At 38.7% G+C, this 26,618-nt stretch overlaps 1 long non-coding RNA gene across 1 annotated transcript; it reads left to right on the plus strand.

The window, feature by feature from the left end:
• Window positions 1-4,729: 4,729 nt before the first annotated feature.
• LOC118250027 (uncharacterized) lies at window positions 4,730-15,997 on the plus strand. The gene is made up of 3 exons (XR_004779283.1): window positions 4,730-4,794; window positions 5,768-5,873; window positions 15,698-15,997. It is a non-coding gene; the product is annotated as an uncharacterized LOC118250027 (long non-coding RNA).
• Window positions 15,998-26,618: the final 10,621 nt, after the last annotated feature.

Consider the following 26,618-nt stretch of genomic DNA (forward strand, 5'->3'; position numbering starts at 1 on the left):
ATGTCCTTGTTCTGTTTATATTAATGGTGGGCTTTGTCTCAGTGTCTACATTTTGCTCTGAATCATTTTGGATAACTCAGGTTGATGAGCTTTCTGTTTTCCCTTGAAATGTAATGTGTTTCCTAAATGAAAGGAAATGTAAAGCTCTTTACATTTAAGCAGTCATTAATTAACTTGCAACAACCTAGTTGCACCAAGGGACTGTGTTAAAAATAGACATCAAAGTCAATGACAACTTTGACTAACTTTTCTGTTTTTTGTCACTAAAGCACTTAACTGTATTTAATTGAACTGGCTACCTGAAGTCATAATGATGTAGTATCATATATTAAGACCAGTCAAATTTCTTGTTGGTCATATGCTTATTGCTGTCGTAGTCCACTTCATATTTAATGCCGTGTAATGCACTTCCACTCCAGGTCTCAAACCAATTCTGAGAAGCATTGTGTTATAGAAAAGCCCTGTGCTGAGCATAGCTTTAGGGATGGGAAAACTAGTTTCATTGTTCCTGGTAGTTTGCTTCCCCTTTGGAGCAGAAACTACTGAGCTGAAGAAACTGAAGCTCAAACAGTACTTACTGTCAAGGTGTTTCGCATGGCCACAGAGTTTGCTGTTCAGAGAGACAGAGGGTCAGAGATGGCTCAAGGGTGTACAGAGCCTTTTATCAAGGGAAAATTCTCTGTTATGGATAATCCAAATTCAAATGTTGACGTTGAAAGTAGAAATCAGGAAAGCAATACTGTTTCAGGGATTTATGCTTTTGTTTGCTACCGTTGTAACTTTGGGAGGGAGAGAAACTATGTGACTAAATGTCTCTTTAGATATTTATGTCTGACATTAATACTCAGAGCTCTTCTCTGGTTCTGGAGATACCTTTAGATTTCTTATGTAGATTCTTGGCTATTTCTGTTATTGACTGTATGCAAAATCAGCTGTCTTGATAGTGTGAAGGCACTTTGGGCTCTTCCTGTGCCTAAGCCCAATCGGACTAACATGCTATATCTGCAACTAGGATTTAATATGGTAGTCATGCTTTGAAAGCATTAAACTGCTCAGAAAATATAATATGGAGGTAATTATACCAAACTCTTATGGCTTAATTAATGTAGGATATTTAGAGCAGCCAACTGGGATGTGGGAGAGTCAAACCCCACTCTTGCAAAGGAATGATTTGAGCTTGGATTTCTTATTTGTTTCTTGGACATCCATGCTCCAAGGAGAGTTACATGGCTGCATATCCCAAGGGGAAAGAAATGCCAAGCTTCAATACTGTCTGAAAAGCAGGTTTAATGCCACTTCTTTTGCTTATGGGCAAAAATCCCTCGAGCTCTCTTAGTTTTTTTGGCTGACAATGCTAGCTTCTTTGAATTCCATCTGTAGGCAACTACTGACACCTGACCTGTAGCTGGCATTTGCATTAGGTGCCAAGATATCTGAAAGCTAGACTACTGAGTCTCACCCCTCTTACAAGTCTATCTCAGTTTGCTTTTTGCCTAGAATTAGTAAATGCCACAGAAGCCTTCAATGGGCTTCATGTTTTTTTGGACTACTTCTCTTTTTCCTTTACTGCAGACTCTCTCTGTTCTAAAACTATTTCACAGTCTAACAGACTTTACTCCTAGGAAACCTTTTCAGGGAATCAGTCTACATTTTTGTTTCTTCTTGAAGTGAAATAATACATCACCATACCTAGGGTTTTGTATCCTCATCCCAGCCTCATTACTGTAAATTTTTTCCTACCCTAAAGAATAATGCCTTAGTGTTGACACACTTCAATCCACCAGATGTCAGCTGTTAAGACCTTCTGCAAAGTGAGATCATGCTCTTCCAGGCCTGTTGTGTGAGTCAGCTGAAAGGACTCTGCAGTGCTGGTGGGGAGGGGAGGAGTGCCTTATTTTCATTCTGCGACAAAGTTGTTTTCTTCCTAATTAAGACAGTGGAAAATTTTACTTTGTCTTCATTGTTACAAAGTAGAGGACACAAAAAGAGAAAGTTGATTAGAACCTTCTACATACAGCCTGCCAAATAAGCAAAAGGTAAATTTTTTCTTTTAAATGTATCTTAATTTTCTTCATGTTCCTGTAAAACAGTGGAAGCTGAAGTAAAAAGATGAGCCACTAACAAATAATGGGATTTTATCATTGTTCATAAAGAACAATATATTGATTGATTATTTTTGGTTTATATAAAGGCAGTCGACTGAAACTTCAGACACAACAGCAATCATTATAAAATACAGAGACTTTAATAGCTCAGCGTCTGAAAAAGTACTCCAGCAGAAAGTTCCATAGTGCCTCAGTCTGCCTCCATAGCCTCCTCAGGAAAAGCCAAGAACAACAGCAAGGTTTTGCAGCACGACTTGAAGGTCAATAAATCTTGGCTCTGCTAAACTAAGGAGGGAAATAAAAAGTCTGGAACCAGGAACCCCTCAATTAGAGAGTCCTGTGGCTGTGCTTCCTCCCAGGTAACTCAGGGGTCTATCATTCAAGACAATTCAACTGAAAAGATGCCTGGGTGGCTAAAGCTGCCCAGATCCAAATCTTTTAGGACTGGCTGACTGGGGCTGAACGAGGAGGCAACAATGATTGCAGAGGCATGTGTTGTGTGCACTAGCAGCACCAGTTCTCAGTATGGAGCTGTGCTGGGTTAGGGGCTGATTGTGATCAGCAGAGCAAATCTGAAACAGAAAGTTTTTTGGTCAGCAAAATTTTGGGGTTCACAGGGTTTCTGAACAGCAAAATGGGCACTGCTGTTAAGAAGGCCCTCTCTCAGACCACCAAACAGACTAAAAATAGTTCTCTAAAATTCAGGCAGTCTACTGCAGTCAGGTAGACTGTGTGCTCCCTGCATCACTGTCGTGCACAACCCAAATCATCTTTCTTACACAGCATTCCCATTTACACAGCACATAGAAGTGGAGATGGTAGAAAACTTTGTAGGACGGGGCAAGATGAGACTTCTTTGGGTTGGAGAACAGTCATCAGTTGCTAGTGATTTACTGGCACGGCTGGAGCAGAGGTAGGCAAAACTGCATGAGCAATTCTATCTGCTGCCCTGGAGGCCTTGAGAGTTCTCCACTTCAGAGCTCCAGGTTGGTGGCAAAGTCTGTTCTACTGTGTTTACAGCAAGCTCTTTTTTTTTTTTTGCACACACAGTATTTCCCCCACAAAACCAACATATTAACTCAGATGGGATCAGTTTTTGTCTGAACTATTGGGGAAGAGTGCACATTTAGAACAGCTGCAGATGAATGAAATGCTATCTGGAAATGGTCAGGCAACAGTCCAAACTAACATTAGAACAACAGAGAGGGTGAAGCAAAGTGATTTTATTTTTTTTTTCTTGCTGAATCAATAGCTCTGCCCAAGTTAACTTCAAGGTGTTGCTTACTTCATTGCTGTGCATCACATAATTAATTTTTTCTGCATTTGGAGATCCAATTTGTGCAGCAGGCTTCCCACTGAGGCTTCACCTAGGTTTTAGTTTAATTTAGCTAGAGAGTTGGTGTTTTTTGTGTGTGCTTGCTTCCCCTCCCTATGCTTCTAAATCTAACTCCTCATCGACAAAACAAGGAAGCATTGCGGTTAAAAGCCTAATGGAGAAGCTGGCTCCGATACTCAGTATTCTCACCCCCCCGAGAAATCTTGGAAATGGTGCATGTCTACGGTAACTAATGCAACGTCTGCAATGATAAATTTATTCCTTCATTTGCGAGCAAAACTGATGCACATTGCTGGGTCTTGATGACCTCTGCATTTTTTTTCTGACAGTTTCCCCCCCTGTTTGCATAACATTGTGCAAGTTTGGAAACAACTTAGGGCTTTTCAGGACTAAAGGATTCAAGTAGTCACATCTCCAGCTTTTCTGTACTTTGAGTATTATTTGACTCAAACAAACAAGAAAAAGAAATCTATTATACACTGCTCTGTATGGAAATGATTTGAGATACTCAGCAGTCTTGCTTCAAACTCTTTCCTTAAAAAGGTAAGTAACTACTGCTCCACTCAGCCTCAGATTTCCATCAGAAAAGGCTGGATTAAAAAGCCAAGGCACTGGAAAATAAGGTAGGTAGATGTGGGCAATACATTAGCTGGAAAAACTTTGTTAGCTATCATGCCCCATGCTGGTGTGTATTTTTATTTGTTGCAAAATAGCATAGCTTGAATGTTATTACTGCACATTAAAGAACGTTTCTCTTACAATTATGGAATAAAAAGAAGTGCTTACACCTTACCTACCAAATGTTCACTTTGTACACACAAGGATTTATTTTTTGTAACCTTCTTCGTTTAAAACCAAAACAAAACAAAAAGCCTGCAAACAGGCCACATTGTTTTTCAGGTTCCTGGTACCTTGTAATTTCAAGGTGCCAATGAAAAAGGAAAAAAAGAAACCCACATCATAAAATCTACTTTTAATTAGAATACCTTTTGCTATTTTGAGTAAAAACACTGAAATTGAGTAAAGGGTCAAAATATTTTTCAGCTTAATTAGAGACTTGGTGATTGAGGAACTGAAGAGTTCTGTCCTTTTTAAGAGCATTTAGGACACCCTGAAAGAGTATGGGGAGGGAGTTCCTTGGGTCAGCAGACCTGCATTCATTCTGTTGTAGGCAATCGCATCAATAATAAATTCAACCAGTCTCACATGAAAGCTAGTTTTGATTTTGCCGCCACTACTCCTATTACAATTTTTTTTCAAGCTCTTCTTTTTTTTTTTTTTAACAGCAAGAGAGCAATTAATGGCAGATTCTGCAAATTGAATGACTTCCATCTTTGGCACAGAGAATACTACGTAAGGAGCATAAGTTATTAATGATAATATGTGGCTGTTACCTAAGACATCTTCACCAGTAGATCTTCGAGTTCTTTAAAAATGAAGTAACTCTCAGGGTCTCCATTTTGTGTATGGGGAGTAAGAGCTTTGAGGAAGGAGGTGATGTACTCAAGGTCATCTCAGCCAACCAACAGCAGAGCTGGGATTAGAGGCAAGTCTGTGCAGTTCCAGGCCACTACATTATCCAGTAGATGACACTGACTTCCCCTAAGGTTAGAAAGGGATCCCTCAGTTGGCGATAAAACAGCGATAACTACTGCAGGCAGGATTTTTGAAAGAACCTTGGGGCTTAAAATGCATGTCTCCCAGATGCAGCAGTGCACAGGTGTCATGAGCTCACTCCAAAAATCCCAAAATATTCTATTGTGTTTAATTTTTTTCTGAAAGCTGCTAACTGGAACAATTCTGTCTCTCAGCCCCATTTGTATTAAATGTATATACATAGAAGATGATGCTCTGCCCCCTTTTTGAGGCCATTCAACTAAGTTATAATTAGAGATTTGCTGTTGCAGCAGAGAAACAGATAGTTGCAATACCTCCTCAGCTGAGCTACGCTGAACTAAGAGCAGCACAGACACAGAGATGATTCCTTCTGGAAATTGTTTACTTCCTGAACAGAGGAGTCCAAAGGTGGCAGTGAGGCACAGAAAAATGATATGACTTGTGTCATCTGTAAAGGACTTGGAACAGACCCGAGCAGTTTCTGCTCCGTGACTCGGCTGCAAGCCTTCCTCAGGGAGCATGTTTCTGTGTGGTTTTACACTTGCAGTTTTAGGAGCATTTAAGACCAGATATTTAAACCCTCTTTTGTGCTCGTAGTTTGAAGATAAATGCAATCCAGGCTTGATTTTGCCTCCTTAGGTCTCTGTAGGTGCAGGTTGGGGCATGTGGGTCTTTAAATAAGCATGTTAAACAAGCACTTTCACTTCAGATTGAAGGGTTGGATGCCAAAGCTACTCTGGCAACAACTTCACACCAGGGGTTGGGCTCTTATCCATGACCAAGCAGCTCATTGTTGGACAGTGCAATTCTCCCAGGTGAGTGGATGGCAACTGGATGGGGAAGGTGGGAGCTGCCCGGCTGCTGCTGTGGGGTGCCCAGGGCTTGCCCAGTGGCTGAGCCCACTGGGGCCTCCAGCAGGTCACTCCCTGCTTGTATGAGGTCAGTCAACTCCTGCCATGGCAATCTTAATTACCGTTGACAGAAAGCAATCAGAGAAGGGGAACCACATTCTCAGTTGAAAGCCAAACTCCCTTCCCAAGGTCTCCTCTTCTGAGGTCAGTATTGCTCTGCTTTGACCTATGTCCTATAAGAACATCCGTGCTCTTGCTGGAAGAGCAGATTGCAGGATGGACAACACAGTCAATGTCTGGCTTTCATCTCATTCACTTAGTTGCCTTTTTTTAAAAAAGAATATATAAAAAAAACCCTTGTTTGTAATTTTTAACTGTAATGGTCACCACACTGATGGATGTGGAAAGCCTAGTTTTATACTAGCCATGCTGCATAGTTTGAAACTAGCAAGGAGCCATAGTTTCTAAATAGCACAGTTTCACTGCCCTCACTACTGTGGCTTCCAGCAACAGTAGCTTCCAGTAGTATTCTGTTTATTCACACGGTTTTGATCTGTCCTGTATCATAGTGATATCACAGCCACTGAACAGCAGGTAGCCGTGTACCTTGGATATCAGGGTGAACACAGAAACAAAGACACAGTTGTACACACAGATGCGCACACACACACACACAGGTACACATATATTTCTGTTTAAAATAAACAGAAGTCACTTGTCTATGGCTTTGAAACTTCTGCATAAGCAGGTATACCAGCCGAGTCCAAGCTTGTTTCTTTCTTAAAGCAATGTCAGAGCACAAAAGGAAAGATATTGTAAGAGTACTACTGTTCTGCACTGGGGTTTAAAAACAGCCATTGTATTGAGAAAAGAAATGTTCTAGAAGAGCTTCCAGATCTTTATGCTCTTGTGCTGAAAGATGCATATCATTAATAGAAAACTAAAGCTTTTTGCATTTAAATCTAAACCTTATTTTTAAAATGTTTGCATCTAAACATTCCCTTTCAATGTCTTTAGTTTGTGGTGTTTCAAAATCCTGAGACTGGACTGAAATCTTCCATCATGTTCTCATTTGTAATTAAAATATTGCCCTACATATGGTGATGTACTTGTAGCTTTGGTCTGTTTCCAAATTTTAATTGCCTCTCAGATTACCAAATCTCAGTCTTTCTGTATAATTTAATGTATAGAATTCAGTAAATGGTAAGATATGGTTAAAATTAAGAAGAAACTTACCTTGAATTACAATTAAGCCATTTTTCTATTCAAAAAGTGTCCATGACCAGACAGTGATGCACTGAAGTCTATTGATTATTTCAGGGAACTCTAGCACTATATCTGTAGTGTTTTGAAGTCTGATGTCCATTATCATTTCCACCAGCAACGTTCATCCAGTTGTGCAGAGAGCTAAAAGGAAAGGACAACTAGGGGGACTGGAGCCAAACATCTTCAAAGACAAAGTCATATTTTTAGATTTTCAATATTCAACTACAGGTTTTACAAATACATCAATAATCTAGTGAGTGACAGAAATGCTATAATTAATATGCAATATCTAAAATTAAAATTAAATTTGGCTTATCTATGTGACAGTGAATTACTCCTAATGTCATTTTCCAAGAAATATGTGAAAGGAGAATTTATAGTAGAAAGTCCACACTGTTTTGTAAGGAAAACAGATGTTCATTAATAAACAGGCTGACCACGGAGCACTGGAACTACCATCTGGATGGGATGTTGTACTTTTTTTTTTCTTTTTCCTTTTTAACAATTTATTCAGGAAAGTTCTGGTAAGGATCAGGTGATTCTGATTTATTTATTTATTTATTTAAATAGCATGGTTGGATATATGTTAATCCTCTTTTCTGTCCTCCATATAATTTCTCTCTTCATAACCTTAAACAACACAATAAAAACAGTGAGCCATAAAGTATTCCAGAAAGTTCTGGAAAAAAAAAAAAAGTCATGTGTAGTGGTATCTCTTATTTCTCACTGCAAAGCTGGAGGTGGTGTATGATGTTCTCTACATTTTTTATGCCTCAGCTATTGTACATGGAGAATGCTGCGTGCATGCTTGTGCTCTTTATGGCTGGGTTGCAGCAGCATCTAGAAATATGAAGCAGAATCAGATCCTACCTATGCTCTGTTCTGCACCTGTGTGTAAGGAAAGGTTGTCCTAAACCCTGCAGAATTTGCCACCCAAAACTGCCCTCCTGTATGCAGTGAACACAGTGATGTCTGTGGCTTACAGACTAACTCTGTTACTAGTGACATGGAAGTGCCTTTTTGGTGGACAACATGTTAATTTGTGTTGTGTAGGATCTTTGCACGTATGATAACGTACTACTATCCTTATTTTAGATATGTTGAAATGAACCTTAAGATAAAGCAAAGAATTAAAAGCTGAATGTCCTTATTCCTGTATGAGAGTGTTGGTGTAGAATGATGCTTTCCATTTCTATCTCAGTGTATAATTTTGTAAGGCCTTCTGGGGGTCTTTGCTTCTGTTCGCCCACCTGTAAAATAGGTATAGAAAGGTTTACCTTTTGGCATGCAGTAAGTCCTCAGCTTGCTGTAGGGCTCTTTGAGATTCTGGGGTAAAAGAGTGGAATGTTTTATCACACAGCACCAATGTTTCTACAATATTTTTTGCGACTGATGCAAGGGAGTAACACTACACGTTAGATCAAGCAAGGTGCTCTAGATGTCAGATAATTACAAGCACTTACTAAGTAATTAAGGTGCTTGGACTTCACTTAATGTTTGTATACCTTCCCTGGTCTGTTTTACTGCACGCTATCAAGACTCCTAAATACATTCTTGGAAACCAAAACAAGAAATGACTTGATATTAAGTATGTTACCTATTCTGTAGTCACTACTGGCTGCCAACAATTCATCAGCATACCGCTTATTAATTTTCTGCAATGTACTGTTTATTGATATTGCTTTTATTGTGGTACCTCACCTCAGCCATGAAGGGAGGACGTGCACCTTCATCTTGGGCTAATGGCATTGCTGCCAATGCTGCAGGGAGGCTGAAGAGCAATGTGACTAATAAAACACAACCAATAAAAATATGAAGGAAAAAATGTCCCTACTAGTAAGAAATGCATATTCCAAGTGCTTGCAGAGTGCCTGGAGCTGTTAATCATCACTCCATGGGCACCCCTAAACAACTCTAAACAACAGTTAGGAAAGGATCAGATGGCTGTTTAGGGGACTCAGTAGAGTGGTATTTGTTTGACTGGCAGGTAGCCATGCTTGTAAGGTGCACTGTGAATAACAACATTTGCTGGAACAAGAAGATGAGGGCTTTTACTCATACATTGTCTTTAGGACTGTTTTCCTCTTTGTGTGGGGAGATGAAGGAGAAGCTGGGTTTAAAGAGTGCTGGCTCATCGCAGACAGCAGTGGGGTCTGCCGAGTGGCACGCTGAAAAGGGCAAGCTGGAAACAACTGCTCTGAGCAGTTTACCTACGCCAGCTTCTCCTGAGGGAAAAAGAAATATCTGCTTGTGCCACTGATTAATAGTTCTTTCCTTCCTGTTTCTTGCCTGCATTTGTCATGGAGGAAGCTAGTGAACATCCTTTCCCCTCTCCAAGTGCATATGCAAACTTTCCTCTCATCACCCACCCATTAATCACTTTTGTTACATGGCTTTCTCCTCCTCCCCTACCTCCTGCCATTCCTTCCCCCTGGCCACTCCTGCTGAGGGGCCATGGTACCAGGAGCTGCTGCATGCAAGGTGCCCTGTGGGTGGCTGGGGCATCTCATCTCCTGCAGCTGGACATGCCACCATCCACCTGCCTAGGAGGCTGAGGTCTGCTGGCGGGCTGGCTTTCCAACCTGGCTCCACAGCTCTCTGGCACTGCGGGGCTGACTTGGCCAGTGTCTATCATTTTGCAGGAAGTAAAAAATTGCAGGTAACTATCATCAGTCATTCATTATCAGCCCCTCTCAGCCTGCCCCTGGGCAAAGTCTTCTCCTCTGCTTGCCTCCCTCTTGCTGATTGCTCCCTTATTTATTTATATATTTATTTTTGCCAGAACTTTGCCACTCTTGGAAGGCGAAGCTGGCTGATGATGCTAGAGCACAGCTGGCCAAGACCTAGTCCTCCTTAACAATCACAAAAAACTTGGGTTTACTCCTGGTGATCCACTTGTTTTGAGTTACTTGGACAGGAAGCTGTGGAATAGCCTGTAATGTCTGAGTTTTAGCAAGAGACGTGAACACACGTTGGCATGGCCTTCAGCAGGGACCAGTGATCTGAGCACACTCCTGAGATTCCTGGTGAGATCTCACAGCATGAGCTGAAGTCCATGCCCAGAGGTCTGCGATTATTCATGCCAGCTAGGAGCCTGTCTGTGCTATAACTGTGCCTTTGGTGGCATAAAGCTATGGTGGGGACACGAGATTGTTAGATTTTACCTAAGTTCAAATAAGCAGCAAGACTGGAGTGTTTTAAGTGCTTCTGAGGGAGAAGTGAATTTTTAAAAAGATCAGTGATTCCAGTTCACATAAGCATCCAGAGGCTTGGAGACTCAGCCAAACTTCTGTGAATTACAAATACCGAGGGATTAGGCTTTCCTGATACTTTTTTCCTAATGCTTCCTGGTTCGAGGGAGGTTTTTTGGCAGATATTTCTCAATGTTGCTTCACAGGTCCAAAACCATTGGGAGCTCTCATATGGGAAGACAAAGTAATTTTTAAATATTGTGTTTAGTAGCTCTGTTCCAAGTGAGAATAAATAATGTAGTGTTTAAATTACAACAGCAAAGACCATTGCCTTTGCCTTAGGATTCTCACTGTTGTTAGTAAAGGCAAGGCTCTAGACCTAGGGCTCAGAAATTTCTTGGTGCCCTTGTCTAGCTGATGAAACTTCATCCACCTCTCCAGAACTGCAGCAGCTTCGTTGCCAGACCCTGGAAGCAGTAAAGGTACCCATTGTGTGTCTCTGATACATACAGTCCCTGCCTCAGACTGCCTGAATTTCTGCTGATGGATGATCATAAAGCTAACTGGGTCCTGGTCGTGAAGCTATCTGGCTGCAGCAGGAATCTCAAAGTAGTTTCCTCCAGACTGACTTGTCTTGAGGGTGACAGAGAAGGCAAACACTAGAGTTGCTTAGCATAATAGTCTGCCTGTAAGTTTGTGTGTGTGTATCTTTGAGATCAGGGTAGGACTGTGCTCAGAGCCTGCATGTGACTGGGAGGTGGTAAATGAGGCTGCATTTGCAGGTAAGAAATGTTCATGTTTCCTCTTCCCCTCTGCAGAGTTGGGTCAGGGGATAATGCTGCTTTCTGCTCAGTCAGTGCCATGTAGTCTACGTATGCAGTCTGTTTTCCCCCTATATTTAGCACCAGGTAGCATAAGAGAGTCCTTGAACACATGCGACAGACAGAATGTGATCCTTGCAAACTACATGGCGCAGGGAGCCATGGGGTAGTAGTTTCACTAGCAAGCTACACATGAACTACCATGTCTAAAAGCAAGGATTACCTGTTTTGACAATCCTGCCTAGGACAGGAGGAACTACTGAGATCTGTATAGTCAGAAACAATGGTGCTTCTTTATGGGGTGTCCTTTAAGGATGGTAGGGGGTGAAGGAACCCCTACCCAGCTCAGCAGGGTCTTTCGCATTAGCACAATAAAAAAAATAAATAAATAAAAAAAAGAAAAGCTGAAAAAAAAAGCTGGAAAAAAGGATAGAAAAGTGTTTAGCCTTTTTGAGGATCTTGCTCTATGTGCCTAATTTTCATGTATCTCATGGGAAAAAAAAAAAAAGTCTTTAAGAGTGGGATTTTCAAAACTGTCTCTGCTTACCTGCATTATTATGCTCCTAATTCCCTTTGAAAATTGGACCATTTCTAGATATGGATGTTTCCACAGTTTTGAATCTCTAACTGCTGCTGTTTTGTAGTTTCTAGTTTCTAGTACCTAACCTGAAAGTTGCTGTTTTGAGACACATGAAATAGGCTTGCTGGGCCCTAGTTTCAGGCCAAAGCTTAACGCTTAAGACAATGAAGTTCAAGCCTAGCTTCCCTCTTTGTCACCCAGAATAACCAGTAATGATGATGATAAAAAGAGAACAGACACATACTTGTCTCTGCAGCAATAATGATGGAACATCTGTATGGCTGACATAAAAAGAGAAGATCTCAAAAGTCAGTCCTTTGACAAAAGTGAGATAGACCTTTTCCTGTGCATTTCAGGTGTGAAACAGAAAATGAGAAGTAAATGCCTTGCCGTGTCCCTCCCCTGCCAAATCACTTGTATCAAAGTGAAATAGCCCCTTTCAGCCACCATGACTACCTTCACAAAAATATTCCCTTTCAAATGAAGATAAATTTACTATTTTTGTAATGCAGTTTGCTTACACTGCTTTTAGTGAAGATATATAAACATAATACTTAGTGTGATATCAGTACAATGGTTCTTTCCTGACTTTTTCTTGAAAAGACCTTTTCTTAGTGCAGAAAAAAATAAAAAAGGTTACCCAATGACCCAATGTATCTGCTGAATTTACCTCAATTTGTGCATTTAAATCTGGGATTTGTATTTTCTGTTTAAATATTCTGATATAAACACAAGCCTTACAGTCTCAATAGTCTGACTGATTTCCTGTTTTACATGGTGTGGATTTTATTTGATTTAGCATTCACTCCTACAAGAGAAAATAAAACTGAAAAACCCTAGAAGCCTAAGATGAAGGGTGCTTTGAGAGAGAATATTCTCCAAATTGTTTTATTTCTATGAGCTTTCACTCTTTAGATTCACTACAAATTTCCAGCAAGTAAATCGGCTGCATGTTTATCTGTGTGCACAAGTGCTGTGGATGTACAGCAATATGTGCCTGACTGTAGATTTTTGTTACAAATGGGAAAGTCAGACCATTGTTCCTAAGTTGCAAATGTAAATCCATTTATGGCTTTGTAATTTTGCAATTTTGCATGCTACTAATGTGAGTTCGGTTTGCAGTTTTGTAGCTTACGTGGCCTTAAACCTCAAATCAAAACCTAGAGATTTATGAACCCAGGTGAATCAAAGCTTCAGAAAAAGCTCTCACAGAACAGAGATTTGCACAATTCTTACCTTCTGCCAAATTATTCAGGTAGAGAGCAGAGAAAATCTTTTATATAATGTTTGGGAAGTGAGGAAAAAGGGAATAGGAATACAAGCATAACACTTGGTAATATGCTTCTTCGCCTTCCTGTAAGAATGTTGATTGATGGATTCCTCTGCAGTCTCCTCCATTAGGCTAATTTTGAGAGTCACCTGCATGTTGCATGTGTAACTTGCTAAGCTTTTCCAATTACTCCCTTAAGAAAGAGGTGCTCTATGCTGTGGTTTTTATTAAGCCCACTTCTTTGATATGTCTCAGTGCCACAAGCATACCTTAAAATGAAATCAGAGAACATATTGGATGGTGGGGAATTTGGAGGTTTAAAATACCAGTATTGGTTTCTTTCTTTGTCTTTTTTTTTTTTTCTCCCCTTAAAGTGGTTGGCCTTTATAGATTATAAAGCCAGAAGGGACCTCTGTGATCATCAAATCTGACCTCCTGCTTAACACAGGCCATAGGCTTTGCCGAATTAATTCCTGTCTGAACTAGAGCATATCTTTTCGAAAGTCAACTTCTCACTTCCCAGCATATGAAAAGGTCTCCCATGACACCTATAGACCTTTCATAATGGACAGATTCTTCCCATGATACAGACAAATTGAGTTTTTCCTGGGAGGTACTGCCCCACTCTGAGCTGATAAAGGAAGACCCAGGAACTATAGCTGTGATTACTTCTTTTGCACTCTCTGGTGTTCCAGGAGCTTGTGCATCTTCTGCTTTATGAGATATACTTGGCCTAGGGGAGCTAAGTGGAAGGATGAGGGAGAAGAGGAGGTGCATAATGGTATGGCCTCCAGCACTATTATTTATGACAGTATCCTTCCAGCAATCTGTGCCTGCATAGGGTGAAGTCATGGTTTCAATTCTGCCCTTGAAACATGGATTAAGCAATGTTGCTAATACATATTTGTCCCTGCAGCTGTCAAACATTTCACTGATACTAGACTCTGTAGACAGCTTAATAGCTAGGTCTTCTGTCAATGTTACTGCAGCAGTGTCTCCTTTGCTTTAAGATGCTGTTCAGATTTATTCAAGCAATAGGTGTAACATGATGCTTGGTAAATAGCAGCATCTGACTGTATACTTGTATCATCACTGCTTGCTGACATCCCAAGTGACCAGATGAAATGGATAGACTATGGAAACCAAGTGCTGAGAAGATTCCAGTGAGTGAAAGTTGGAAAGATCATCCGTCTCTTCCCTATTTATGCCTCCTAACAGAGTTACATGCAGAATGTGTTATTATTTTAGAAGTCTCTGAACAATAACTACCATCCAGAGGAGTTGAAAATGTGTGTATCCAACAATATTGGACAAATGGTTTTATTACTGCTGTTAGTATGATGTTTTGCTGGCGGTGATGCAATCAAGTGTTGCTGGCTTTCACATAACACTTTGTATTTCACATATGACCTCATTTAATTTCTCTGGATGCTACAGAATAAAATTATCTGTGCAAAGATACGCATTGAAAACATTATGGTATGTGCCCACACATGACGGCAGTATTTTGCTACCTATTGAAAAGCAAGGTACAACTGATGGATGACATTTTTCCAAGCTGCAAAATTACAGTTCACCTGTATGGTGGGAGGTGATGAATATTCGGCTTCTCAGTGCTATTGCCACTAACTGATGGAAGAGTAATGACTGGTATTGCCTCTACTTCACACTTGCTTCAGTTCTCAACTTTGGCTTTCCAGGCTATCAAGCTTTTTCATGATAATTTTCTGCTGTAGCTGATTTTTTTTCTCTTCATGACTGGTGATTGGAAAACTGTCATGATTTCTTCCAAATCTCATCCCACCAGATAAAAATATTTCTGGGCATTATTTTTATTCTTCAACATGTATTTCATCTGCCTAACATTTACAGATAACTAACTGTCCATGACTGGCAGGATACGATGTGTTAAACGCATCTGAGTCCAGGGCAGATTCTGGGTTAGAGGTCTGCATTGTGAATGAGCCCTTCCTTCTCTGGGAAGCTTTGGGCTGCTGCTGTATTTGAAGCAACAAACAACCCAGCCAGCTGCAGAAGCCTTGGCATCATGTAAGCATACCCAATCTCAAAAGAAATCCACCCATCGCAAGTGAAGCAAATGCATAGATCTTTTGGATTTCCTTTCACATGGCCTGAATTTCTCTTTTCTTCCAATATTGATTTCAGGGCTGAAATAAAATGCCTTTGGACCCTGTTAAACACCATTTTCTGTGCTGAATTAAAAGTTCCTGAATGTTTTAGAATTTAACTCCTGCAATACCCACTACACAAATTACAGTTACATTATACTGTTGATTCTTTCAAGTTCCTTCAGCATTAGTAGTCATGTGCACAATCACACCTTGAAAAACACTTCCCCTGTGTTACTTTACTGTGGTTTCAGACATTCTTTGCTAGCCTCAAGGGACTTGAAGGCCTTGGCTCTGACCTACATTTCAGCTAATTCTCCTACTGAGTCCCTGTTTGCTTATTCTGTGTTACCAATAATACCTTTATGTCCTTTTCCTGCCTTTCTGCATACCTCCACCAACTATCGATGCCTGTTCAGTCCTCTCTAAAATTTCTGTTTTGCCTTAAGGCAAAGGGAAAAAAAATGCACTGTGATCAAGCTTATGTGTAATATGGAGAAATAACTTTTTTTTTTTTTTTTTCCCTCACAGTTCTAAAATTACTATTTGAGAAGTAGGAGAAGATATTCCATACTTGGTATTCCTGTTTTCTATAAAGTGGAGTCTGAAGCACTTTCAAACAATATCAACACATCTTGCAGGCCAAAGAATACTTTCAGATTCTTTTGTTTTGTTTTGTGTTGCTTTGTTTTGTTTTGTTTTGTTAAGAAGTGTCAAAAAGTTAGCGTCCATATTCTACAAACCTTTCTGCTTTCCTACCTGGCTGTTTTGAACTGATGATTGAAATAAATAATCTAGGAAGCGCACAGTCTTATTGTATGTCAAGTAGTGACAAATGTAACTTTAAAAATTTGATGAAATGAAATGGCTTTATTTATCACTGAAAATTTGGTAATTGGCCAGATTAAGCCTGAATTTCCTCTTGGCCTGGGCTGTCCTGCCAAATAAAGAACAGAGAGAATAAATGTAGCTCATAGCTCCTGACTGGGAACTGCTCTTCGTTTTCTTCTATCTCTAACATCTAAGCTGACACTGGTTTTTTTGTTTGTTTGTTTGTTTGTTTTAAACATTTACTAGTCTCTCCTTACTGACCTTCATATTTTTGCCAGTTCCTTTGGGCATCAAACCTACCGTATCCTGGTTTATTACCTAGTCAACCTCCCATTTTCTCCTCTGCTTGGAGTTTGGCAAGATTGGTTCAATGTTCAGGAAAGAAAAACAAGCCATGGGATCGGCCCAACCAATCCCAAAGGCTGACTGCTGAATTACAAGTAGCAAATACTGGGAGTACTACTCACGGTGAGCAGTTTATGAGCAATTTGTAGGCTGAAATTGGTTTGCACAAAACATTTATTGGACAGCTTCAAATAGAAAACAAACTTGTAAAAGCTGCAGTATGTTCATGAACTGCATTCATGAGTATGATAAATTATGCGGTACAAACTCTTTGCCCACTGTTAACTTCTCCAAGGGAGACATAAGATGCTGCTGATACCACTGGAGAGAGCTTAGGACCCATCACCCCTACTGCACAAGAATATTGTTTAAATGAAAGAACTCATGTGAAATGAAGCAAATGATGGAATAAACATTGTGGATGCAATTGAAGATGTGTGCCAACTTATATGAATTAGAAATGAATGTTAATGTTCCTTAGATCAAGAAATTACCATCTTGTACCTAGTCCCCTATAACTTCATAATTCTAAAAATATGATCTTTAAGTTGTTGAAATCGGAAACTGCAGCTGTACTATGTCATCCAGAATATCTAACCCTTCTTTCTTCCCCTCATTCTTCCCCTTCCCTGGACTGCCTCTGATACAAACCTAATGAAGAAGGAAGCACAGTCCAATTGACATGACATCTTTCTGACAGTCATGGTCTGTAGCTCTTTCACTTATGCAAATACGGTTGCTCAACGCAGATATTTTGATGTGTCAGCTGTATGTAACACGAGTGCTTGTAGCTCAAATGACATTCTTCCTTTGCTGTGATAATTGTCCTGCACTCTCTAATGTCTGTGAAGCAGGTGGATCATGAGCTGCTGTTCCAGGTGTCCTGGGTGAGCAGGATAAACAATGAATGGCATATTTTTATCTGAGGGTTTGTTGGTATTGAGTCATTCAGTAGTGTTCTGGGTTGAATTTCATAATTATGAAATAAGGTGAGAAGGGACTTTTGATCAGCTCCTTTAAAAATACAAATTAATTAAAATCTTTCTAAAGTGGAGCTGGAACTCTCAGGAACGTCAAAAGCAGTTCCTCTCTGCCTGTGAGGACAGCATTTTGTTCACAGATTGTAACTTAAACTTATTTTTATCTGAAGTACTATGTTGCAAAGGCTCGTAAGAGATTTATTGTGATGTATTAAACCATCTGTTCCCAAGGACTCTGCTTCACATTCCAGCACTAGCCAATGCTTGTGGTGCTGTGTTTTTGATTCCCAAAGCTCATTTGCCATTTTAACTTGCTTGTAAGGAACAGAGGATTTTCTCTGACTTGAAAAGCAGATGTACCGGTCAAGTTTTGAGTACACTACAGGGGAGCTCAGCTGCAGGGATACTTGCAATTTTTTTCCACTAATATTTTTCTTTTACTGTCCAGTTTCCTAACAAAAAGTGGAATCATTAAAAAGTAAAATGCAAAGCAGCAGCTTTTCCAAGATGCAGCAATGAATGGAGAAAAGACTTTGTGTAATATATCTACTTCTTTTGAGATAGCTAGCTTAGAGGTTTATTTCATGTTTTGTCCTCACCTGTTGCAGCCCATCACATGTAGGATTGCTTTTGTATTCTGAAGCCTTCATTTGTGAAGGAATGTCCTTCTGTCTGCAAAGTATTATATCATTCTAATGCACAGCATTATATCCACACCTGCCTGAGGAACTGGAGTCTCCTTTTTCGGGTAGGAGACCAGCAGTACTTGTGGAAATCTGAAGTCAGGTAATGCTTACATATCTCTAGGCATCACAGCCTGGATGGATGTTTGGTATAGCTCAGCAGACCAAGAGGCCTAGAGCACATGCCTTCTTGTTGAGGAGCTGTGTGGAGGCAGGGAATTACATTTTGGGGGATTTCCTGTTTGCATGGATGCCATACCAAAACATGGCTCCAGAAGCGTCTGTCAGAGAAAACTGGTTTGTATGGGTGTGTTTTCTGTTTAGCAGGAGATCTGGGGACTGTAGAGGTTTCTACCAGTAGCTCTGCCACTAAGGGCTGGAAACATAATGTGCTTGCTTAGCCAGCAGAGGACAAACTGACCAGAAGTGTCCATCAGGGCACTTTCATGACTCTGGGAAACGTCTCTTCTTCCAACCTGTCAGGGAGCATACAGGGATATGTACTTAGTAACTGCATCATGATAAAACACCAGGGACTTTCTTTGCACAAGGAGACACAGTCTAGATACAAAGAGATGGGCATGTAGGTCTTATCTGAGCATCTTGTGATCTTCCAAGAACATTTTGTGTTTACCTGATGGTATGTAATAAAGACAGCTTCAAACTGAGAAGAGTAGAGATCTCATGCTACCTCAAAAAATTAGGAAGGAAGGACTATGCTACAGTGTGCTACAAAAGCAATGAGGGGCATATATATTGGAGAGAAACAGAGAACACAAGATATTTGCAAGCCTATTGTCACCTTTACTGAGGCTGTGGGCTGCAGGAGCAGAGGGCTCTCATCTACATTCCCCCATTGCCATGATCTGCTCAGACTAGGTGGGAACCCAGCTGCTCTGAGGGACTGGGAATATAAAATGTATTTGTCACTGCTCCAAATACAGAATAGCAGAATAACAAGTTTACACAAAGATACACTGACATGCACCTATTATGCATTAGCTGCAATTTAATCATGTTTACAGCTGAAACACTGAAATTCTCCGGATAAGTCTTGCAACAAAGATGAAAAATATGAGTGACCTTGTTGCTCCCAAATACCTCTTGAGATGCACATTGAGAATGCAAGTAGCATGTAGTGCTGCTTACAGTGTGATGAACAGCAGGATTTTGGGCACAATTCTTTTAGTGACATACAGCTTTTTGAAACTTTCACAATGTCTACTTTTTGCTTTTTATTTTTATTTTTTTTTAAGTTTATGTTTTTGGTGTCCAGGGTGAGAAATGTTGTAGAAGTGTAGAAATGGACCACTGAGCACCCATAACCAAACTGGTATACTATAAAAGGAGGAACTGTTCCTAGAGTCTGCCTGTTGTAAATCAGCAAAGGATAGGCAAAGGAAGTAACAGTTTTTTACAAGTGTCTGTTTGGAAAAGTGATGATACAGTAGACATGATTATAGTTGGGAGAGATTTTCTTTTTGTTCTGCTTGTATATTACTTTGTCCAGCCTTGATTTTCATGCACAGTCATGGCTTGAGTGCAGATGACCATATTTTTGACTTAAACAGCTGGTAGGCTATATGCAGTAAAGGAAAAAGAAAAAGCCAGGAACCATCTCCAAAAATCCTCCCAACAACCTGCTATTTAAAAGGAACATAACTTGTAAGCATACACTGGTCATACTGTTCCTTTTAATCATCAGCATTTTTGTCCTTCAAGGCTCTGCCTTTCTCTCCGTCCCCACTTTTTTTTTTTTTTATGAAGGTATCTGGAATGCCGGTTAGACGAGGGTAGAGCATGGCTACAGGCCCATTTTCAGGCATCTGCATTTTAAACAAGGTGTGAATTATAGTTGTGCAGGAGTAAAAATTTTAGGTACCTAACATGTCTCCTTGATGCAAACAAAGCAATCATTTTTCAAGGCTAATTTCTTGTTTTGTGAGAGGATAGACTGTATCACATTGGAAGGAGGACTCCAAGAGGATTCCCTTTCTATTTGAACACTATTTCATAGGAAGGAAACACTAATCAGAGCTGTCCTAGGAATGGGTGAGAGATCCTAAGAGCATCTTCAAGGATTCCCAGGGTAATTCCTGACAATTATATTGTCCACATAGCTAAATTAGCTCTGCTTGTGTGGCTTTAGAATTAATGGCCTCTGATATAGCTTTTGTTATTTTGCTATTGCCAAACTGAAGAAGTCAGAGAGCCTACAAAAATAATATATGTTTTGGGTATTACTATGACTACCAACTAAAAGATAGTAGAGAAAATAGATTGTTTAACTTCATTTCCCTAGTTGCATGCAAAACAAATATTACACAGGCAATTATTATAGAATTCTAGGAAAGTGGACTTCAAGCATACAATCAAAGCAAAATTGGAGCTATTCATAAGCAAATATTTAATGTAACTTGAGCTTTCCGAGTTTTTCATTTTGACTTGAGTGTTGCTTTGTTAATCTTGCTAGAAGCACAAAATTATTATTTAAGTGCCTGTCTAGGTGCTTGGTGAAATCAGGACTGATATTTTTCATTAGTGCAGGTTAAGTTTTCTACCTTCAGTAGTACGGGATACAGCAGTGAATCAGGATTATGTTACACTAGTCCTAAGGTTAGTTTTGTAGCATAAAGTATTTCATTTACATGCTCTAGTTTAAAAGGTAGCATTTCTGAGCAATGGAAGCCTGCACCATACAGCCTTGTTATAATATCTGGAATATTGCACTTTGGGAGTGAACTAGAAGCTGTGAGTGCTGACACAATGATTGAACACATGATCTTATGTTTACAATATGCTATCTCATTTTTAATAGAACTTACACAGCAAAATATTACAGACAAGGTGCTGATATCTTGCCTTTCTGAAGGCTAGCGTTTGAAGCCAGTCTCACAAGGTATTCAACTGGATTCTCACTATATGTTCTTTTTCCCCATTCTTCCCCTTAAAAAAAAAAAGAAAAAAAAGAAAAAAAAAAAGAAAAGAAAAGAAAAGAAAAGAAAAGAAAAGAAAAAGAAAAAAAGGTGCTGTTTCTGGTCTCTTGAATGATTATTATTCAAAACATATGATATTGTAATTCTGAAGAGTGATTATATAATAGATGCTTCAGTAATCCTGTTTTACTTGCACAAAATCTCTAGTTACTCTACTCTCTTCTTTCTTTCCTAAGCACTGGATTTGTAAGGGCTGCTCCCATATGCCTTAGCCCTCCCAAAATAGAGCTCCCTCCAGAAGAAGTTCTCATGCCTGGGGAAATTCCAGCTTACAGTTGGTAAATCTATTCTGTGGTCAAAAGAGAGAGGGGAGATGAAAAAAAAAAAAAAAAAGAGCTTGAAATGTATTAAAAAAAAAAAGAGATAAGGTAAAAAGCAAAGACAGAACCACACTGAATACGAGGGTGAGGTCCCGAGAACTCCCTGTTAAATGAAGCAATTCACAAAACATTTATGGTTGCTTTTAGGAACCTAGAATTTGTCAGGTGTTATGAAGCAACAAGCAGCCGGCACTAGACAGAAAATGTCCTTAGACAAAACTACTGATGCTAGCCAAAAATCTGTGCAGGAGTTATTCCTAATGTTATTTCTTTTCCCTAGCCATTTGAATGTAGATTTGTAATTTTTTTTTTGTTTGTTTTTTTTAATGCACTGGAGGAAATGAAGCTTTTGAATTTGTACCCAGAATGCTCCTTCACTGAAGTATGTACATGTTTTTCTAACTTGCAGATGTACAAAAACATTTGAGAAACTCTCAGAGCCATTGACAATGTTACTGGGTAAGAGGTTTTATGTACCCTGTGAAAGTAGTTTACTTGAGCAGGACCTTCCACAGAACGTCATGGCCTACAGTTGCATCCCTGGGAAATAATATCTACTGAGATTTTTGTAGACTAAGCTATATATACACCTGTTTGGCCATATCTTGGGCATCATGGACCTCAACTTGTCTTCACAGAAGATTTTGGTGGTGAAGTTTCCACACAAAGGAAAATCACCTTGTGCAAGAAGAATTTCAGTGGCACTCATTTAACCTAAACTGCCATTCTGCTATCTACCTGGAAGGACGCAGGTGAAAGAAAGAAAATGTGACAGATGTAAGCTTTACATATCACTGCAGTAAAGAAAATCAGATCCTTTCTTCCACTTACATGAAAATATTGCCGATCAATCAAAGTATGTCTCTCTGAAATAATCACATCCTTTGATTACAGTCTCTTCTTTTGATACTTTTGTATTGAAAAACACATGCTTGCATCACTAAAAATCTGAAATGATTCATTTGGAAGATAGCCAAACAGTACATTTTTCCTCATTGCTGTAACTTTTGTCTTCATTTTTTGCTGAAACAAAATTTTGGCAAAAATCCATGTAAGTTTTCAGAGCAACTTATTTTGGACAGTTTTGAATTTTCCTTTGAAAAATGATTCTATCAGAAGTATTTGCAGCTAGTTGTAACAGCAATACCCTCCACATTTTTGACCATTCAGTCTCTATGCTCATTTTATCTCATATCTAGGGAAATAGATATTCTATTTTTGTGTGTGTGTGTGTGTGTGATTGTGTGAATTTGTTAGTGTTAGTAATAATAATATTAACTATAATAGTAACATATAGTAACATACTGTATTAAGGTGGATGTACAGAAATTACTGTTGTAAAGCTGTAATGATACACGTGAAATCTTTCCATCATTCAGGAAAAACAAGCAAACAAACTAACAACAACACACAAAAAAATAAAATATTAATGCAAAGTTCCAGTGATTCTCCTAAGAGTGCTTCAACCCACATCAGAGCATCACAGACTTATTCCAGATCATACAGAGTTGTGTTATGCTTTCTACTGTGTCTTCATTTCTATGATGGAGAACCATCCCAGCCTTCTTTGACAGCAATAGTTTGAAGCAATGGAGAAAATGGAGAAAAATAGATTTGAACTTGGTGACCTTGGGTGGATGCAAACACAGGAATATTTCATTAATGTGATTTAATACCCTAGTTAAAAAAAATACATATATATCAAAATAATTTGGGGAATTATTATCATATTGGGGAATTTTTAGGAAACCTGAATAGAATTGTGAAATTGAAATAGATTGTTGAATACTTACAGTTCAAACTAAAAACATTCAGATTTTACATGTATTTAGAAAATACTTAAAAGAAGATTGCCTTAGTATTTTGAAATAAGCAGAACTTGGATTGATTTACAAGCTGTAGCATGGAATAAATATTCTTTTAAAATATACTTCAGATTTATATGATAAAACTTCAAGAGTATGTTCACCCAGAAGATCACAAAATGTGCCTTTTACCTTTTTCAGTATAAAGCATATTACATTAGATGGCTTTTTCTATATTTTTTTCAATGTTTTTTTCCTTCTTGACTATTCTTAAAATGGAGGAAGAAAAGCACAAGCTGTATATTCATGTTGACAGTGATAAAGCATTTCTTACCTTTCATGACACTATATAATAGACAGGTAAAAGATGGATTTTTTTGTTTTATGAAGTTTAATTTGTTCTGAAAAATGAAACTATACAATTACATCTGTATATTTTTCATATAAAGCAATATCGAAATATCTTTTGTGATTTCTGGATATTTTCTTAAGTATATGAAACTTTCTGTATGAGTATTATTTGAGCCTCTATTACCTTTTCTACAAATATCTATACTTGCATTAATCATATTTATTATAGTTCTATATTGTATTTAAAGCTGAAAAGATAAGGCATTCTAGTAATTCAATTCTTACATTATTTTCAACAGATATTTTTAGTTTTGCTAAAGATGATAATTTTCTTTGAAATTTCTCTAAATTAAATTAAGCATATATATATATGCTTTAAACAGGTCACAGAGTTGTGTAGCTTTGGCTGAAGAGCTATGTATTTTGATTGGAAATAAACCTTCATGAGAGTTGCAGTGCTATTGTTCTTTTGCCTCCATTCTCTTTTAGGGACAGGCTCCTCAGATACAATGTATTTCTAACTGGTGCACTGTAGCCAAAAACATACACTGCGCAATACTTCCTTCCTTTGCATTGTCCTAAAGCGAAGGTTATGATGACTTTCTGAGGGTGAAAGCTGTCTGCAAGTGACCAACAGAAGAGAACAAGAAAGGAGAACACACAATGTCTGATAATATATATATATACATATATATATATTTGTGGCAACTTAGGAGTATTTCCACATCAACATGTTCATAAATTTGGTAGAAAATATTTAGTATTTGAATTACCACTAAAAAGTAACAAATTTTCCTAGAAAATGCTGACTTTTAAATGAGCTCTGTTCCAAACTTAAGCCAGAGGGCTGTTACCTTCAGAAAAAGTCTTTAAATAATGTTTTAAAATATTTCAGCTATCTTGGTCAGACTCTGCAGTCTGCAGCTCAGTATTTTGATGTCTTGAGGTTCCAGCTGAACTGACTTGACATAACACGCCTATCTTCCACATTCAGTCAGAAAACCAAAGGATTCTGGAAAAGCCTTCAGCATGGATGGCATCTCCATACTGGCTTTCCCACATTTATTGTATTCCTCTCAGAGATTATTTTGTCCAGAAATTGAAATTGCACAAGAAAAGGTCTTTTTGTCCTGAAGACTGTTGATCCTTTGATAGCTGATTCATGCTTGGTGAAAGTAAAAGTGATCTGACATAAAATCTTTCTTTTTTTTTTTTTTAAACAAACAAAAAACCAACCAAACAAAACACAACCTAGATATAAGTACTGTTTTCCATTACTGTGGTATGTTGAAGGTCTGTCTTTCTAAGGATAGGAAAAGAGGAAAAAAATGTAGGATTTCCATGGAAAATCCACTTCAGAGAAGTCAGTGGGAATCAGTGACAGCAAGCAAACAGCAGCACAGCAAGCAACAGAACTGTGGCACAACCTACAGTTGTCTGAGTCATCCTCAGAAAGATGTTTGCATGATATACATGATTTATTTATTTATTTTTATGTGAGCCCTCTTTATGACATTTTGAGACTTAAGAATCAGATCTGATTAATAACCTCGAATAAGCTGCCAGTTGAGACAAATCCAAAAGAAAAAGAAAAGAAAGAGCTTTAAGATTTTAATCTCAACCAGTTTGTGTAACACTATGCAGCACAGATGAATGAATTGATCATGAAGAAAGGACCATGTCGTCAGGAAGGATTTTTACCCATACTTGTCCTTCAGCTTATTTTAGAACTGAGTTTTAGTCAGTCACTAAATTGATCTGTCTGTTTTGCTACTTTCTGTTCCATTTGCCTGATATTTCAAATTTTGTCTACTTCACTTACAGCCTGTTTTGCTTTAATGATGTTTTTAGCTGATTGATTTAGCTGTATGTTTGTTGGAGGCTTGTAATAGTCACATACCCCATATCCAAAATTGAGAGGTTTACAAAATCATTTTCAATTTCCATTTTGGTATAAGGGGGATCAAGAGGATTTTTTTTTTTTTTACTTTCTTAACAAATAGATTTTAAAAATATGTTAAGAATTTTATGAAATCTCCACGCACCCTTCTGGAGATCTATCTTCTACACAGACAGAATTCATGCTGTGTTTGCTTCTTTTGTTTCATTTTTGGCTGTGGTTCCTGTCCTAAGATTGCCTTCATACACAAGTGTCATGGCTGGAATTTTTTTCTGCCTAAGTAGCTGAATTTGCAAAGCTCATCGTCTTCCTGGGTGCATCTATTTTAAACATCTAAATGTAGTCAACTTGTGCCTGGCTTTTCAGCACTCCTAAGCTCCGGAAACTTTCAGTTCAAATTATGGGTGCTGAGACAAACATCAGATGGCAGATCTCAACCTACTTCCAAGATTGTCTCTGGAATTTTGGCTTAGTTTGCATAGCACCATTTGATGCTTCCCAGATTTCAGATGGAAATATTACAAACAACCTCTTCTTTGTGTCCTTAATCTTTTCCCCATGAAGGTTGTCAGAAGAGGATCTCAGATGCCTTCCTTGCCCAAAGGTTGTTCAAGTATACTAGACAAGGCTGTGCTGATGTTTCACCATGGTACCTATGCTTGTGTATCCTAACAGTAGGATGAGTGCTTTTAGTAGCAAATATACAAATCACACTACTTTATATCTCCTCTTTTATCAACAGGATGTGAAAGGATCAATGTGAAGGTTCAGATTCTTGTATACTTCACTGGAGAGGCTGATCCCAACAAACTGGGGCTGGAAGACAAGTTCATTCCATTCCTTGTTTATAAACACCCCCAAAATCTAAGTCCTTTTGATCCTTCAGAATAGTGCTTTAATACATGACAAATGCAAATTCATGCATTCTGAATCATGAATACAATTTCAGAATTAGATTTTGCATGGATTCTGGTTTCTTCTAAAGTGATATACAAAAGAAAAATAAGTATCAAATCCCTTGAACCCTGGAAAACAAATTTAATGACAAAATATGGTTACCTAGGAAAGTGTTGATGTCCCTCAGCTGAATATAACAATTTACTTTCTGTAGATTGTACCATCATGCACACGCTCTGGAGAGCTAAAACTGCTTTTTTGTCTTTTTTTTTTTTTTTTAAGATACAATTTGTGTTTGAAGAAACAAGTTGGTGGTCACTTCCTGCCATTCTTTTGTTTGTTGC

Source organism: Cygnus atratus, chromosome 2, assembly GCF_013377495.2.
Source record: "Cygnus atratus isolate AKBS03 ecotype Queensland, Australia chromosome 2, CAtr_DNAZoo_HiC_assembly, whole genome shotgun sequence".
Classification (NCBI taxonomy): Eukaryota; Metazoa; Chordata; class Aves; order Anseriformes; family Anatidae; genus Cygnus; species Cygnus atratus.